This window comes from Geotrypetes seraphini, chromosome 2 (genome assembly GCF_902459505.1).
Source record: "Geotrypetes seraphini chromosome 2, aGeoSer1.1, whole genome shotgun sequence".
In the NCBI taxonomy this organism is placed as follows: Eukaryota; Metazoa; Chordata; class Amphibia; order Gymnophiona; family Dermophiidae; genus Geotrypetes; species Geotrypetes seraphini.
In genome coordinates this window covers 15,370,858-15,384,053 of record NC_047085.1, presented here as the reverse complement: position 1 = coordinate 15,384,053, position 13,196 = coordinate 15,370,858, and the positions used below count along the sequence as shown (strand labels likewise).

At 45.3% G+C, this 13,196-nt stretch overlaps 1 protein-coding gene across 1 annotated transcript in view; it reads right to left on the bottom strand.

The window, feature by feature from the left end:
* LOC117355354 (secreted Ly-6/uPAR-related protein 1-like) overlaps nt 1–13,196 on the bottom strand; it is a 201,693-nt gene that overhangs the window by 168,563 nt on the left and 19,934 nt on the right. The gene's annotated exons all lie outside the window — the stretch shown is intronic.

Genomic DNA, 13,196 nt, shown 5'->3' with positions numbered 1-13,196 from the left:
CCGCCGACCGTGAATGACCGGGGGAACACTGTACACCAAAAAGACAATCATCGTCCCGATTTAAAGAATGAAAGACAAGAAAATTTGAGAGAAGAGATGACAAAAAGGACATCAGTTAGTTGCCTATTAGGTAATATGTAGAAATAAAAACATAAAAGAAAAGAAAAAAACCTTTATATTGGACAAGTTCCTGGAGCAAAAGTCCATAGTCTGTTATTGAGAAAGACATGGGGGAAAACACTGCTTGCCCTGGCTGGAGAACAGAAAACAGAGAATGGCAATAAATGGGAAGTTCTCGGACTGGGAGAAAGTGACTAGCGGTGTGCCCCAGGGCTCGGTACTTGGGCCCATCTTATATCATATTTTCATCAATGACCTAGAAGAAGAAACATCCAGTGAGATCATCAAGTTTGCAGACGACACAAAGCTATGCCGGGCAATCAGATCGCAGAATGATAGCGAGGAACTCCAGAGTGACTTGTGTCAGTTAGAGAAATGGCAGATGAAGTTTAATGTGGAAAAGTGCAAAGTAATGCATTTAGGCAGAAAGAACAAGGAACACGAGTATAGAATGTCAGGTGCAACTCTGGGTAAGAGCGAACAAGAAAAGGACCTGGGTGTACTGATAGATAGGACCCTGAAACCGTCGGCACAATGCACGGCAGCGGCAAAGAAAGCAAATAGAATGTTAGGCATGATAAAGAAAGGAATCACGAGTAGATCGGAGAAAGTTATAATGCCGCTTTATAGAGCAATGATCAGACCACACTTGGAATACTGCATCCAACATTGGTCTCCCAACCTAAAGAAGGATATAAAACTGCTGAAGAGGGTGCAGAGATGAGCAACAAAGCTAATAAAAGGTATGGAGAACTTGGAATACAAGAAACGACTTAAAAGACTGGGAATGTTCTCCCTTGAGAAAAGGAGACTGCGAGGGGATATGATCCAGACTTTCAAAATACTGAAAAGAATCGACAAAATAGAGCAGGAAAAAAAAAGTTATTTACAATGTCTAATGTGACAAGAGGACACGGACTGAAGCTAAGGGGGGACAAGTCCAGGACAAATATCAGGAAGTTCTGCTTCACGCAACGAGTGGTGGACACCTGGAATGCTCTCCCAGAGGAGGTTATTGCGGAATCCACCGTTCTAGGATTTAAAGGCAAACTAGATGCACATCTCCTTACGAGAGGCATAGAGGGATATGGGTGACTAAAATTACGCCAGGTGTACACCTGGCTGGGCCTCCGTGTGTGCGGATCGCAGGACTTGATGGACCGAAGGTCTGATCCGGAGATGGTAGTTCTTATGTTCTGGATCAGTAGCATGGAATGTTGCTACTCTGGGGTTCTGGAATGTTGCTACTCTTTGGGGTTCTGGAATGTTGATACTCTTTGGGATTCTGGAATGTTGCTACTCTTTGGGATTTTGACAGGTACTTGTGACCTGGATTGGCAACTATGAAATCAGCAAACTGGCCCTGACTGAGTACCACAAGTGGAGTTTTTTTGTCCTGTGTATAGGACTGTTGTCTGCCCAAGACCAAGCTGATCAAGTGGTGAGGCTATGTAATTTGAGGTCTCTTTTTCTCCCCTTTTTTTGCATTTGTACTTAACATTAGAGGTCTGCACGGGAATGGGGATTTCGGGAATCCCACAGGTCCCACAGGAACCCAGCAGGAATGCCCCCAGGTCCATGGGACTCCTATGGGGATGGACGCTAGTTCTCCGGGGTTCCCACAGAAATGTCAGCCTACCTTTGTTCCAATATTCCCTCTAAGCTTCTTCGACTCTTCAGCGCACTAGTTGCTGATTGCCATTCACTTGGGAGAGCTCTGTACATCCACCAATCAGGGAGACAGAGCTGGAGCTTGATGGCCAATTTTGAGCACTTCCCAGATTGGTGGATGTGCAGAGCTCTCCCAGTAGTGAGCCTTGGCGTGAGAACTCCTCTCAAGAATCTCATTGGCTCAAGCCTGCCACCACTCACTGCGGCTGTGCAGAGGAGCACGGAAGAAATTGGTAAGCATAACTGCAGCTCTGGAGCCAGACTACCCTGCATTAAACTGCTTCAGCCCAGCAGGTACCAGCAGCCCAGCAGGTACATTACATATGTAACTTAAAAAAAAGGGCTGAGGGGGAGAGAACTGCTTCACCGGGCATCTTCTTTCTGTTCATCAAATTCTGCCTTAAATGTACTTTAGGATAGCATTTTGTTGATATGCCAATGCCAACCCCACCCAACTGGGGATAGGGAGGGAGAAGGGGTATTGGTTTTATGCCTGTTCTGGCAGATGTCTGACTTTGTTTTGAATTTTCTGTAAAACTCAATTAAAATTATAATCAAAACTGTCAGAAGTAATTGCTGCTTTTTATGGGGACAGGTCATTTTTATACAGGGACAGAGGGGATGGGCAGGATTCTGGCAGGGATGGTTGGGATTTCTGTCCCTGCCAACTCTCTATTCCAGTGTTCTTCAACCTTTTTACACCCGTGGACCGGCAGAAAAAAAAGAATTATTTTGTGGACCGGCAAACTATTAGGACTAAAATTTAAAAACCCCGTTTCCGCCCCATCTCCATGAGCTCGGTCCCCACAAATCATCTGATCCCATCCACACAAGCCTCAGTTATGATTTTATATTGAATGTATTTTATTCAAGTATAAAAAGAAACAATATTCTGTACAATTGTCATTTTATAAAAAATAATTCAGAGCAAGGATCAACAAAACCCCTGTCTCCCCTCCCCTTCACATATATCCCCTCTACTATCAAGAAAACTGAACAAGCCAAATTATTACAGAATGTTACACAGAAATATCATGCTAACAAAATACTGCAATGACAGGAATAGTTTTTAGGGAGTGCAACTAGGGCAACTGCCCCCTGGTCAGAGAGCACCCTAAGCCAGCTGGAAGCTAAAGAAGCACTTCCTGGGTTTTGCAGTCCCCAGTTATGTCTAACACCAGCTCTAGCAGGATATATATTTCAAATCTGATATATTCTAATCACAAAATAGAAATAAAATTATTTTTTTCTACCTTTTGTCGTCTCTGGTTTCTGCTTTCAATCTTCTTTTCACTCTCTTCCTTCCAGCGTCTGCCCTCTCTGTCTCTTCAATCCAGCACCTGCCCCTTCCATCCACTGTCTGTCCTCTCCCCCTTCTATATGGTATCTGTCTTCTTTCTATGCCCCTCTCCCCTTTCCATCCAGCTTGTACCCCTCTCTCCTTTTTACATGATTCATTCCAGCTTCATTGCTCTCTTCATTTTTATCTCTCCTACACCAGATCTATCATCGTTGTCCCTCTCTGCTTATTTTTCTGCTGACCCCTTCCTATCATCAATCTCTCTACTTTCTCATGCCTGTGTCTCCCTTTCCCCTCCTCTAATCTCCCTGCCAGCTGTTTCCTTCCTTTTTTCATTCTCCCTTCCCTCCTCCTCCTGTCCAGCAGTAACTCTCTTCCCTTCCTCCCCTCCCAGCAGCATCTCTCCTTCTCCTTCCCTCCAGGTCCAGTAGCAGCTGTCCCTTTTTTTCCCTTGCCCAGCAGCTTCCCAGATTCCTTTCCCTCCTCCCCTCTCAGCAGAATCACTCCTTCTCCCTCTCCAGTAGCAGCTGTCCCTTTTTTTCCCTTGCCCAGCAGCTTCCCAGATTCCTTTCCCTCCTCCCCTCCCAGCAGCATCTCTCCTCCCTCTTCAGTAGCAGCTGTCCCTTTTTTCTTTGCCCAGCAGCTTCCCAGATTCCTTTCCCTCCTCCCCTCCCAGAAGCATCTCTCCTTCTCCTTCTCCCTCTCCAGTAGCAGCTGTCCCTTTTTTTTCTTTGCCCAGCAGCTTCCCAGATTCCTTTCCCTCCTCCCCTCCCAGAAGCATCTCTCTTTCTCCCTCTCCAGTAGCAGCTGTCCCTTTTTTTCCCTTGCCCAGCAGCTTCCCAGATTCCTTTCCCTCCTCCCCTCTCAGCAGAATCACTCCTTCTCCCTCTTCAGTAGCAGCTGTCCCTTTTTTCCTTGCCCAGCAGCTTCCCAGATTCCTTTCCCTCCTCCCCTCCCAGAAGCATCTCTCTTTCTCCCTCTTCAGTAGCAGCTGTCCCTTTTTTCCTTGCCCAGCAGCTTCCCAGATTCCTTTCCCTCCTCCCCTCCCAGCAGCATCTCTCCTTCTCCCTCTTCAGTAGCAGCTGTCCCTTTTTTCCTTGCCCAGCAGCTTCCCAGATTCCTTTCCCTCCTCCCCTCCCAGAAGCATCTCTCTTTCTCCCTCTCCAGTAGCAGCTGTCCCTTTTTTTCCCTTGCCCAGCATCTTCCCAGATTCCTTTCCCTCCTCCCCTCCCAGAAGCATCTCTCCTTCTCCTTCTCCCTCTCCAGTAGCAGCTGTCCCTTTTTTTTCCTTGCCCAGCAGCTTCCCAGATTCCTTTCCCTCCTCCCCTCCCAGAAGCATCTCTCTTTCTCCCTCTCCAGTAGCAGCTGTCCCTTTTTTTCCCTTGCCCAGCAGCTTCCCAGATTCCTTTCCCTCCTCCCCTCCCAGAAGCATCTCTCCTTCTCCTTCTCCCTCTCCAGTAGCAGCCCTTTTTTTCCCTTACCCAGCAGCTTCTGATAGTGGCTTTCTCCCCTCCGCTCTTCTTACTTCCCAGCACAGCGATTCAGGAAGGCAGCCTCAGGTCCTTTGTTGGGTCGCGCCGCCTCTGAGGAAAGAGGAAGTTGCATCATCAGAGGCAGCCGCGACTCAGCAAAAGCCCCGAGGCTGCCTTCGTGAATCGCTGCGCTGGAAAGTAAAGGAGAGCTGCAGAGAGGGGAGAAAGCCACTGTCGGAGGCTCCCCAAGATCTCTCCGGCCCAGCGCAGAGTCGCAGACTTCAGATGTTGATCTTGCCGGCCCTGCGCGGACTGGCAGGAAGTTGAAGTAAGTCAATCTTACCGGCCCTGTGCGGACCGGCAAAAATTTCCTGCGAACCGTCACCGGTCCGCGGACCGGCGGTTGAAGAACTGTGCTCTATTCAACATCTCCACAATAGAGAAACAAGGAATTTGTTCTTTGAGGTTCTAGTTTGATGTTGCTCAGTTCCTAGCAAAATTGTTTTTGTCACAGAACACATGAAACACAATGCAATGCTTTAGCTCATGTCGCCCTCAAAGGGTTAGATGCTCATTTTCAAGGAAGAAAAATGTCTCAAAAGTGGCACAGAACAGCAGATGGATGATTTTCATGGCAAAACATCTAAGTCATGATTTTTGAAACTCATATTTGAGACAGGTTTCTCCGCGTGTGTCTCAATCACAAGGGGAAATGTTTTGAGTGGGCCCAGAAGTTGGACGTTTTCAGGGATAATGGAACCATTGGGATGTTTTTATCTGGACCTGTTTCAATAACGAGTAAGTCACAGACAGGTACCCATACTGATCACTGAAAGGACTGAGGCATGACCCCCCCCCCCCCCCGCAGTGGGTACTGACCCCATCCCACCCCTCAAATGTGTGACACGGACTCACATGGGTGGGATATGGCTATACCGGGCTACAATCTACTTCGAGAGGGCAGGTTAGGAGGGGGGTAGCTCTATACATTAAAGAGGACATCAAAACCACCAGGATCACAGATGTCAAGTACACCGGGGAGTCCCTCTGGGTAAACCTGGCAAGAGGCAGAGAAAAATGCCTGTATCTAGGTGTGGTATACAGACCCCCAAGACAACTGGAAGACATGGACGCAGAATTAATTGAAGAAATAGAGAATATCACTCTACGAGGAGAAGCTGTACTGCTAGGGGACTTCAATATGCCTGATGCAGACTGGAACTCATTTTCAGCGACAACCAGCGGTAGCAGGAGGCTCTTAACCTCCATAAAGGGAGCACGTCTCAAACAAATGGTAACGGAGCCCACTAGGACCCAGGCGATCCTCGACCTGGTACTCACCAACGGGGAAAGTATCTCAGAGGTCTCAGTAGGAGATATGCTAGCCTCCAGCGACCACAACATAGTATGGTTCAACCTTAGGAAAGGCTTCCCTAGATCAAACACGAAAACAAAGGTACTCAATTTCCGGGGCACAGACTTCGCACGCATGGGAGATTTCGTCCATCAGACGCTGCAGGACCAAGCGGAGACCGATGATGTAGAAGCTAAGTGGTTAACACTGAAATCAACCATACATGAAGCAACTAGCCGCTTCATAAAATCAGTAAATAAACGACAAAGAAACAATAAACCCCAATGGTTCACCGCGGAGATCTCGCACCTCATTAAGGAGAAGAAAAAAGCGTTTCTCTCCTACAAGCGCACGGAGAAAAGAGAGGCAAAAGTAGAATATAGGACAAGGTCTATAATAATAATAACTTTATTTTTATATACCGCCAGCTATCTTGCGACTTCTAGGCGGTTTACAGTAAAAGAGATTGTGGATACAATAAAAGAAAATGTAAATACAATAAAGAGAAGCTTTACGTACAATGAATTAAGGAGTTTAGCAGTGTACATCTCAATATAATAAAGAGAAACTTTACTTACAATGAATTAAAGAGTATAGCAGTATACATCTCGTACCATGCAGTCTACATCTGATAATATTAATAATGTTAACAACAGTTTGTGTGTTGCAAGGCCAGGAAGTGCCAAGCTGTTTGCGCAGAAGTAGAAATATTCCGTGACTTGAATAGAGTGTTCGTAGTTAGTGATTAGGGGTTGTGGTTAACACTTTGCAAGTTTAGTTATGTGATGATGTTACGAGGGGGGTTGTTGTTCCGGTTCGTTGCCTAGGTGTTTCACGAATAGGTAAGTTTTTAGGTGTTTCCTGAATTCTTCATAATTGTTTGTGTGTGCAATGAGTTTTTCTAGGTCTTTACCCCACATGGCTGCTTGATATGATAGCAGTTGTTGGTGGTGTCTCTTATATTTGCACCCTCTAGCCGGTGGGGAGACAAATTTCATGTGTGTTTTTCTTTCGTGTCTGTTGGTTGGGAATGAGAAGAGATCTGTGATGTATTTTGGAGCTAGACCATTTAATACTTTGAAACAGAGACATCCTAGCTTGAACTTTGTGCGCGCCTCCATCGGCAGCCAGTGTAGGAGTCGGTAAGAAGGGGTTATGTGATCGGACTTCTTCAGCCCGAAAATCATCCTGACTGCTGCATTTTGTATCAGTTGTAGTCTTTGCATTTGCTTCTGGGGGATCGTCAGATGGGTGATGTTGCAGTAGTCCAGGTGGTTTAGTATTAGGGATTGTACTAGCATTCTGAAAGCTGAAGTGTGGAAGTACGCCTTAATGGACTTAAGTTTCCAGAGTGTGAAGAACCCTCTTTTGATTAAGGAGTCTATGTGGTCCTTCATGGTTAGGCCTTGGTCTAGTATTACTCCTAGGATCTTCATCGTTGGTTGAATGGGGTAGTTTAGATTGTTAATGTGTAGTGATGTTGTCGTATTCTGTGCGTGTGGCGAGGCTATGAAGAATTTAGTTTTTTCTGAATTGAGCTTCAGTTTGAAATCTGTGGTCCATTGTTCCATCGTGTTTAGCGCTTCAGTTGCTGTGGGGATGGTTTCAGAGGGGGATGCCGCAAATGGGATTATGATTGTGAAATCGTCTGCATAGCTGAATACTTTTATGCCTCGCTGGGTTAGCTGCGTGCCTAGTGTAGTTATATAGACGTTGAAGAGTAGTGGGGAGAGTGGAGATCCTTGTGGAACGCCTGATGGGTTTCTCCATGTTTTTGAGAGATTGCAGTTGAAGCGGACTTGATATGTGCAGGTTGTGAGGAAACCTCGGAACCAGTCCAGCACTTCGCCTCCGATGCCGATTGAATCTAAACATTGTAGTAGTTTTTTGTGATCCACCAAGTCGAAGGCTGAGCTCATGTCGAATTGCATCACTAAGGCTTTGTGGCCTTTGCTAAATAGGTTACGTAGGTAATCTAAGATTGCTGCTATCACCGTCTCAGTACTGAACAGAGGTCTGAAGCCTGACTGGGTTTCATGTAGCAGTGAGAACCGATCTAGGTAGTCCATCAGTTGGGTTTGTACCAAGCCTTCCATTATTTTTACGAAAAATGGGATAGATGCTACTGGTCTGTAGTTGGTTGCTGATGTTAGGGGTAGTTTACGATTTTTTGGGATTGGGGTGATTATAATGTGACCATTTTTTGATGGGAATTTTCCGTTTCTTAAATTGTTGGACATATGAGTCCATAGTGTTATTTTAAAGTCTAGAGGGGCTGCTTTCATTATGTTGGGTGGACAGGGATCTAGGATGCAGTTTGATTTGGTGTATTTGTTATATAGTTTTATGAAGCTGTTCCATTCTAGGTCCTGAAAGGAGTTCCAATACATGTCTACTGGTGTTTCGTTTTCATGTATGTTGGTTATTTGTTGTTCATCTGTGTTGTTTGTTGGGCCATCTTTCCTTAGGTTCTACAGCGGTCAAAATGGCAATTAGGGAGGCAAAACTTCGAGTGGAAGAAATTCTGGCAAAAAACATTAAAAAGGGGGACAAATCCTTCTTCAGGTATATTAGTGACAGAAAAAGGAACACAGGCGGGATAGTACGCCTTAGAAGACCGGACGGAAGTTACGTGGAAGCAGATTCCGATAAAGCCGAAGTACTGAATGAATACTTCTGCTCAGTCTTCACCTGTGAGGCACCGGGACACGGTCCGCAGTTGAAGGCAACACAAAGCACAGAAGACCCGTTTCAGAATTTTGAGTTCACACCAGGTGAAGTTTACAGTGAACTGGCAAGACTCAAGGTGTACAAAGCCATGGGACCAGACAATTTGCAACCAAGAGTGCTCAGAGAATTGAGCGATGTCCTGGCGAAACCATTGGCTGAGCTATTCAATCTCTCCCTAAGTAAGGGGAAAGTTCCCCTGGACTGGAAATTAGCTAATGTTGTTCCTCTGCATAAAAAGGGTTGCAGGGCAGAGGCTGCGAATTATAGACCGGTGAGTCTCACATCAATAGTGTGCAAACTCATGGAAACACTAATTAAAAGCAAATTGGACACGATCTTGAATGAAGGGAATCTTCGGGATCCCAGTCAGCATGGATTCACCAAGGGTAGGTCCTGCCAATCCAATCTCATCAGCTTCTTTGACTGGGTAACAAGAAAGTTGGACTTGGGAGAGTCTTTGGACGTCGTGTACCTGGACTACAGTAAAGCTTTTGACAGTGTCCCACACCGCAGGCTGCTAAGCAAGATGGAATCGATGGGGTTAGGAGAGACACTAACTGCATGGGTCAATGATTGGCTGAGTGGCAGACTTCAGAGGGTGGTGGTTAATGGTACCCTCTCTAAAACATCGGAGGTGACCAGTGGAGTGCCGCAGGGCTCGGTCCTGGGTCCACTCCTTTTCAACATATTCATAGGGGATCTGACTCAAGGGCTTCAAGGTAAAATAACACTATTCGCCGATGACGCCAAACTATGTAATATAGTAAATGAATGCAGTTTACAGAATTATATGGCGCAGGACCTGCTTACATTGGAAAGTTGGTCCTCAACCTGGCAGCTAGGCTTCAATGCTAAGAAATATAAGGTCATGCACCTCGGAAGCGGAAATCCATGCAGGACGTACTTCTTGAACGGAGAAACTTTAACTAGGACTTTAGCAGAACGAGATTTAGGAGTAATCATCAGTGCAGACATGAAAACTGCCAATCAAGTGGAGAAGGCTTCATCTAAGGCAAGGCAGATATTGGGTTGTATCAATAGAAGTTTCGTCAGCCGAAAGCCTGAAGTCATAATGCCGTTGTACAGGGCCACGGTGAGACCTCATCTGGAGTACTGTGTGCAATTCTGGAGGCCACATTACAGTAAAGATGTGCGCAGAATTGAATCGGTTCAGCGGACGGCCACCAGGATGATCTCGGGGCTCAAGGGTCTCTCGTATGAAGAGAGACTGAACAAATTGCAGCTCTACACTCTCGAGGAACGTAGGGAGAGGGGAGACATGATCGAAACATTTAAGTACCTCACGGGACGTGTCGAAGTGGAAGATGATATTTTCTTTCTCAAGGGACCCTCAGCCACAAGAGGGCACCCGTTCAAACTCAGGGGCGGAAAATTTCATGGCGACACCAGAAAGTATTTTTTCACAGAGAGAGTGGTTGATCATTGGAACAATCTTCCAGTGCAGGTGATCGAGGCAGAAAGCGTGCCAGACTTTAAGAATAAATGGGATACCCATGTGGGATCCCTTCGAGGGTCAAGATAAGGAAATTGGGTCATTAGGGCATAGACAGGGGGTGGGTAAGCAGAGTGGGCAGACTTGATGGGCTGTAGCCCTTTTCTGCCGTCATCTTCTATGTTTCTATATTAAGCCCGTTACATTATCGGGTGGTAAAATATATCTGTCTGTTTTTCTTTCTGTCTCTCTCCCCCTCCATTTCCCTGTGCAGCGTTGTCTCTGCTTTCTTCCTCACTCTGCACTCTCCAGCTGTAACATTACTGCCTTGCTTTTTCTCCCTGCAAGCATCTCTGCTCTCTTTCTCATCCCCAGTCTCTTTGCTCTTTTTCTCTTCTTGCAGGGGTCTCTGCTCTCCTTTCTCTATATGTTCCTGATTCCTGCAAACCTCTACGCTCTCCTGTTTTCTCTGTATGCTCCTGATCCTGTGTTTCCCTGTAGGTGTCTCTTCTTTTTTCCCCCCCTTCTTCAGTCTCATTTCTTCTTTCTCTGAACATTCCCTTCCTCAGTCTCTCCAACTGCAGCTCCCTTGCCCTCTAAGCCCCTGCTGCAAGTGGCTGTGCATGTCTTTGCTCCTGCTCCCCTTTCACTGACCCTTGCGACTGCATCAGTTCTGTTCTGCTGGCTGGTTTCCAAGGCAACCCTGCTCGCTAATGCCCTGAACTCACGCTTGGTTTTCACTTACAGTGATCGTGGTCTCCTTGCTCCACCTTTTCATTGTCAACTGGGAGGCTGGACTCTGAGGCGAGAAGCAAGAGGAATTGTTGAATCTGCTCTCAATTTCTACCATGTTTTGTGCTCCCTTCGACGATGCTGCTGCTGCATGCAAGTACAGGCAGGTGCTGGGAAGCGCTTAGATAAGGGTGACAGGCTCGATCTCCGGCGCTGCCTGCAGAAGCTGCAAACGCTTCCCCACACCTCCCTTCAAATCAGTGCTGAAACGTGGCCACTTAACCCCGCAATTGCCACAGCACTGCTGCAGAAGACAGTCCTTGCAGCTTATACCTTGGGGTCCGCGAGTGTGGAGCAGTTTTCTTATTTCCTCCCGTTTTTGATGTCATTGGCAGTTAAGAGAAGTTCATTATGGGAGTCCAAATCTTATTAACTATATGTTGTCTGTTGGAGAATTCCGCTGCTTTAGCTTCATATAGGTGTATCAGAAGGCCTGTGTTCCACCAGAATGTAATATTCAAGAGGTCTGCAGATTTCCAATTATGTAAAATCATTTGGATAGTAATTGCTATCAACATGTTAAGTAGAGATTTCTGCCAGGTGTTTAAGGAGTCTTCAATAGCGAGAGCTCTAAAAAGGAGTATATCAGTAGAAAGTTCTGATTGTATCGGGAAGTTCTGTTTGATGATATTCCAAACTTGTGACCAAAAAGTAACAATATTAGGGCAAGAAAAAATCATATGATGTAAGTCCCCCAAGTCCAAATGGCAGTGCCAGCAGTGATTAGAGTCCTTCAGACAAGCGTGAAACATCTTATTCGGATGGCTTTATAAGATAGAAAATAGAGGGATTGTGAGAGACTAGAAGATGCTGTAGGTCATAGAGTTCCCAATCCTTGGCAGATCCCTTCTAAGACATTTCACTGGACCATATGTCAATAGACGTTTTGGATCTGGGGAAAAGTTTGAAGTGCAGCTCCCTATAAAAAAATAGATGTGGAGTGACCCAAAGTGAATCCTAGACATGAGAACGAGAGAAAAGCTGACGATTTGGGTTATTCAGAAATGGAGGGTAAGCATTTTTTAATGCAATAAGAAAATTGTAGCCAGTGAGAAAATTCTGATGAGGGAATGGCAAATTTGCACATGGTTTGGAAGAAGGATTAGAGAATATTATTTTCGGAAATATGGTCCAACGACCAAACACCTCTGTCCATCCAAGTGCGCCAATGAATGGGATAGTTATCAATTTGGATTTGATGATTGTACCAAAGAGGAAATGAAATAGTATGCCATCTATTTTGATGGAAAATAGAATCAAAATGTTGGATCGCATGAATAGTAGCAATAATAGTAATAGATTTATCAGAGATCATATGCAAAGGAGTATATGGTAGACATGAGAGTGGGATGGGAGAAACTAGGGATTGTTCTCTAGAAAACCAAGCAGAGCGACGATCCACTGGAACAGAATCTTGAACCCATAAAAGAGCTGTATCTGAGGAGCGTGGCGATGTGATAGAGGAAGAAATCCGGAAATCCCAAGCCACCATTTTCTGTGGAGGTTTTCAGTATTTTAACGGCAATCCTTGGAGTTTTCATACACCACAGATATTCAATAAGTTTACTTTCTATAGATTTATAGAAGTCACGTGGAGCTAATTTAGGTAACATGGATAAATAGTAATTGACAATTGGGATGATGGTCATCTTAATTGCCTCAATACATCTCCACCATGACAAGGATAGGGGAGACCAGCGTTTTAATAAGGACTCAACTTTGGAAGAAATGGCGCTTAGGTTCAGGTACATCATAATATTTTTGTCATGATGGAGAAGAACATCCAAATACTTCAGTGAGGAATCTGACCACTTTAAAGTTAATAGGACCACAGTCAGAGACAGAAGTATGGTTATTTAGGGGCATAATTTCCAACATTTAGCACATTTTGAGAACTGAGAAACTACTTGGAGTAAGATTGGTATGGAGAAGAAAGGATTGGAAAGAAATATTAGGAAATTGTCTGCATAGGCAAGGGTTTTAAATTGTTCAGAACAGATATACCAAAGATGTCAGGATGAAGTCTAATTGCTATAAAGAGGGGTTCCAAAGCAATATTAAATAGGAGCGGAGACAAGGAACAACCTTAGCGGGTGCCTCGATGAAGAAGAATAGGAGTGGAGATAGAGTCATTAATACGTAATCTGGAAGAAGGTTTAGCATATAACAGCTGAACCCATTTCACAAAACCGTCCCCACAGCCGAACCATCGGAGAGATTCAACAAAGTGTGGCCATTCTACCATGTCAAACACTTTTTCGGCGTCAAGCAAAATCGCTACATGGGGAGAGAAGAAGATTGGAT